The 5,401-nt window shown below is 30.2% G+C and overlaps 1 protein-coding gene across 1 annotated transcript in view; it reads right to left on the minus strand.

Moving 5' to 3' along the window:
- LOC117177008 (multiple C2 and transmembrane domain-containing protein) overlaps positions 1-5,401 on the minus strand; it is a 90,295-nt gene that overhangs the window by 84,564 nt on the left and 330 nt on the right. The gene's annotated exons all lie outside the window — the stretch shown is intronic.

Below are 5,401 nucleotides of genomic sequence, written 5' to 3' on the forward strand. Positions count from 1 at the left end.
TGATAAAAAAGGAAGGGCTGCCAAAGTATTTAGAAAAGGGATGGGGAGAGAGAAGGTGGACCAGAATAGCAAGATTTAGACTGGGAAACGAGGTAAGGGAGGCGATGTACTGGGAAAAAGAAGAGAACAGAATGTGTAGAATATGTGAATGGGGGGAGGAAACATGGGAGCATGTATGGGAAGGATGTAGGAGAGGAATAGAAGATAAAGGAAGCTGGCAAGAAAATGTGGTTAAGATTCTAGGCGAAAATGGATTAGGAGAAGAATGGATGAAGGAGTTGGAGGGTGCTAGAGGAGCAAATGAGGGAGAATGAAAGAATGCACGTGAAAAAGGTAAATGGGGGTATAAAAAAGTGAAAGAAAAAGGAAACGGAAATCGCTTAGATTAGAAGCGTGAAAACTGTAAGTAATGCTAAAGTAAAAGTTAAGTAGACTAAGATGCGTTTGCGTTCTCATGCTCTCTCTCTCGCTTGCACACTCGCTTTCGTTCGCTCGCTCACTCGCTTGCTAACAAGTCCTAAATTGCGCTATCGCAGGAAATAGAAATAAGGAACTAGATATAAGACTTTATGTAAATAGTTGTAAATAATTGTATATATAGAAAGGATAAGATTGTAAAAAATATATAGATTTAAACGGAAAGATTGTAAGGAATGGAAGTCATGTAAACTCTTAGGGGACACATTATGAATAAAGAAGAAGAATAAATGATCTTTAATCGTATTTCATTCAAATTTAAATTGTTTAATTCTAAACGTTTTGATTAAAAAATGATACAATTTTAATTCTTTACTGCTATATAATTTTTTTTCCATGCGATATTCTGAATATAAATTAAAAATTGATTCAATAATTTGCACGTGACTAATAACGTTGACAAATTTTAGTTATATTGAAGTGACAAGAACATCCATTTTAGTAAATTATATGGATTTTTTTGTATTTCTATTCAATAATATTTATAAATATTTTTCAATATAGATGTCACTATTTTAAGACATATATTATTGTTATATAGAGTACTGATAACTTTGATGTATTCTTCAGAGCGAATTTAAAAACGTTTATTATCTCTTTGACACCAATCAGGGAAAGCTGAGAAAAATTTGTCCTCTTTTACGTAGTCAATCCAAATAAATTTTTTGAATTAGTTGATAGCACATAAATGTATAATTCACTATTTTTAATTGGCCCTATATATTTAAATTAGTATTTTTTTACTGATTATTCAGTGGTTTTCACTGATTTACCAGCCAAACCCATAATGATTTGATTCAATTAACCACTTATCACTCATTTACATTTTTTCAAACGTAAATTTATTATTTAGTATCGATATTATTATTATTATTTATTCAAATGGCGCCTACTTAAACTTTAACAGTAACATTTTTCTGGTGGCGAAGCAGTGAAAAATTTACAAATTAAAATTTAATTATTACGACTATATGCTATTAACCAATTAAAATATTTATATAATGTTAATTTACCACAAGTAAACTTTTTACCAATGGAATAACTATGGAATAAAACAAATGAAATAACATTACAAAAAAGTATTCTGTGCATCAGCATAGACCATCATACCTATACGCTATTTGGGTCCCTGAATCTGAATTCATGATTTGTTTGAGCCCAGCAGTCAGGATCAAGGTCATTCCAAGGTTAAAGTAAGAAAACAACGTTTAAGCGGACAAACCTACGGTTCTTGTACGTTTTTGAGTTCGTTGAATCTAAACCTGCGGTCTATTTGACTTCATGAAGTCCGAATCAAGGTCATTACAAGGTCAAATTAAAAAAAGAAAAGTTTAGACTGACACAAACACGATTCTTGTATGTCTTTGGGGTCACTTAACCTGATTCCGAGGCCTGTTTGACCTGGAAAGAACTGGAAAGTTTGACTGGAAAGAACCAAGGTGATTCCAAAGACAAATTGGGGAAAAACTTTAAACCGATAAAATCACATTTCTTTCGCGTTTTTGGGGTCACTGAATCTGAATCTGAGGTTTGTTTCATCCTATCAGCTCAAACTCAATGTCACTTTTGTTGCCAAAACATGTCCTGAAGCATTACTGATAAGCCCAATTTCAGTATCCGAACGAAACGCTTAAATTCTGTTGGGATAATCTTATCCTGTCATTGAAATTGAAAATCCTGCTTCCTCAGAGGATGCTGGTAATGGTGACAACTGGCTTAATCGAGGACGTATAGCATTAACAATTTTCATATCCTTTAAAGTAACGAAGCCAGTAAAGGCGAACTGCCCTGCGGTGCAGTAGAATGACCTTCAAGGTTACATCTAAGGTCACCATATGGCTGCCCACCATGACCCCAACAACTTTCACACAGGTCATTTTCCCGTTATCCAGGCGAGATAAAAGCCTGAGATGATCAAGAGAGTGATTTGACCTTCAGGTGACGTTTAAGGTAATTTTGATCTAGGGGTCACAAGCCAAATACAAGCGTAAAATATTCCGCTCTTTCAGAATCCGCAATCAAAAACTTTATTCCATTTAATAAAAAAATTTTGGTCTTCAAATTCCCTTCACTCTGACCTTATGGGGTCAAACAGACCCCGGATTCAGATTCAGCGGCCCAAAAATGTGTAAGAATCGTGGTTTTCTCCACCTGAACGTTTTTTTTCTCATTTGTCTTTGGAGTTACGTTGATTCTGAGATAATGGGTTTTAACAGACACCGGATTCAGACTCAGGGACCTCAAAAACGTATAACAATCATAGTTTTCCGCTTAAACTTTTTTTTTCATTTGACTGAGGGGAAATTGGTATAAAGAATGATAAATTATTTTTAATTTTGTTTGGAACATCTGATTTTGAGTACAAAGTAATATTTTATATATTAGAAACCATTTTCACTCAAACAATCCGCAAAAAATTTGGATTAACGTGAAAAACTCACAAACCCTAATTTTTCACTTATGGAAATTTTTTGAGAGCGTATAAAACAGGCTTATTTGGGGTACAATTCAAAAAGTAATGGTTTATTTCTATTACGATGGCTAACTATTAAAATAAACGTCTAGGGACAATTCGATACACCTAGGATGGACGATTCTGTCCAAAATGTATAGGAACTTCATTTTTCTTATATGGGAAACACTTGTTAAACTTTATAGGGTTGGCAATTTCTCTAAATTTCAATATTTTTCAAAACAAAAAAAAACTTCTTTAGCTTCATTTTGATTCAAAGAAATGTGGAGGATCAAAACATAAAAATTCGCGAAAAAAAATTTTTGAACTCCCTCACACTATATGTAAAAAAATACCAAATTGTTCAAAATTACTAAAATCGTTTTAATAATAACTGTAGGATATTTTATTTAACAAATAATTGATAAAATATCACAAAAAAGATTGTTTCACTTAAAATGGGTGCTTAAAAAAAGCTTATCATTAAAAATGTATTTTTGTTTTGTAATCATTTAAAACTGTGATTACATACAAATACTCAGTTTTGATATTCTTCGGTTATTACTTCGATCTACTTATGAATGATTTTAATAAAATTGGGTCAGTTCAATAAAAAATTTTTTTCACAATAACTATTTAACTGTTGTAGTCACAGACCATCACACAAAGACGGAATCCATCAGATTAACGTCACGAGTGCGAAACCCAACCCCTCCCCAGTACAAAGTTAAAATTGTTTCTTCGATTGCATTTGATAACCGCCTAAAATAAAATACAACATATACAAACGTTATAATTGTACAGTCTTCACAGCCCAAAATCCTCTGCAAACAGGGGGAAAAATTGTGATTTTGGGTGAAAGTAGGGGAATAAATTCTTTCAAATAACATTAATAGGTACCATATTGAATTCAAGTCGAAATATATTGCACTTTCAACAAAATAGTTGAATTTTAAACCAAGAAAGATGTATTTTCTATTGAAAGAGATAACTTTTCAATTTTAAAAAGTCGAATGTGTTAGAATACAGATGACTTTAAAACCCGACTTAATGAATTTTTAACCAAGAACGATCATTTTTCAACCAAATAATTAAATCTTCAACGAACAAATTACTTCTAGACGAACCACATGCATGTATAACCAAATAGTTGAATTTTCAAGCAGAAGGGACGAATGTTCACAAAATAGTTGAACTTTTAAGCAAATACTTTAATTTTCAATAAAAAAAAATTCACTCTCAACGAAAAATATAATAGTTAATATTTCAGCCAAGAAAATATTTTAATTTTTAATCAAAAACAGCCGACTTTAGGCAAACATATTAATTCTCAGAAAAAAATGTAATAGTTAATACTTCGAATAAGAAATATTTTATTTTTAAATAAGAAAAGTTAAGGTCAACCAAAAAAATTAATTCTTTACAAAAAGTATTTTCAAAAAAAAAAGGTAATTTTCAACCAAATAATTGAATTTTGAACTAAAAATTATCAATTTTCAACCAGAAATAGAGTAGTTAAATTTGCAATTAAAAAATCGATTATTAGCAAAAAACAAAACGAATTTTGAACAAAATAGTTAAATTTTTAAATATAACTTGAACGAATTTTTTAACAAAGAAATTCAACTTTCAACTAAATTTTTGTATTTTCAATCAAGAAGATTAATGCTCTACCAAAAAAAAGACCAATCAAGGAACAAAAATAATCATTTAAAAAAATCAATTCTGAACCAAAGAGATAGATGTTCAGCTAATAACATACATTTTTAACAAAATAGTAACATTTTCAACCAAAGAGATGGATCTTCAAATAATTAAATGAATTTTTAACGAAGTAGTTCAGATTTCAACCAATTAGTTGAATTATTACTCAAAAAAATTAATTTTTTTAAAACAAAAGACGACTTTACTAGAAAATACATAAATTTTCACCCAAATAATTGAATTTTCATTTAAAAGCGGACATTTTTAAACAAATAACGGAATATTTACATTTTCAATTATCAAAATTGAAGGTTTACAAAGTTGTTTAACTTTCAATCGTTTAATTGAATTATGAAACAGACAAAATAAATAACAAAAAAACATACAAACAAAATTTGCAACAAAATGGTTGAATCTTTAACTAAATAGTAGAATTTTAATTCAAAAGAGATCATTTCTGAATCAGAAACAAAACAGTAGACATTTAAATTGAAAAGATTTGACTTTCAACGAAAAATAGTTGAATTTTTTTAGTAGGTCCTATTAATTCAATTTGAACTTAGGTTAAAATACGAGAATAGGGAAAGTTTCTTTAAAACATAGGAAAATAGTGGAATTCTTTTTAAAAAGGGTTACAGAAGGTAATAGGGTAATAGGTGAAAGTGTGTGAAGTCTGTATTTATAGATGTTTTACTTGCAAAATTACTAATTTTAATTTTTTCGAGTATGTCAGGTGTTATGTCACAAAACGTGTAACACCCCCCCCCC

The sequence above is a fragment of the Belonocnema kinseyi genome, chromosome 7 (genome assembly GCF_010883055.1).
Source record: "Belonocnema kinseyi isolate 2016_QV_RU_SX_M_011 chromosome 7, B_treatae_v1, whole genome shotgun sequence".
Taxonomy (NCBI): domain Eukaryota; kingdom Metazoa; phylum Arthropoda; class Insecta; order Hymenoptera; family Cynipidae; genus Belonocnema; species Belonocnema kinseyi.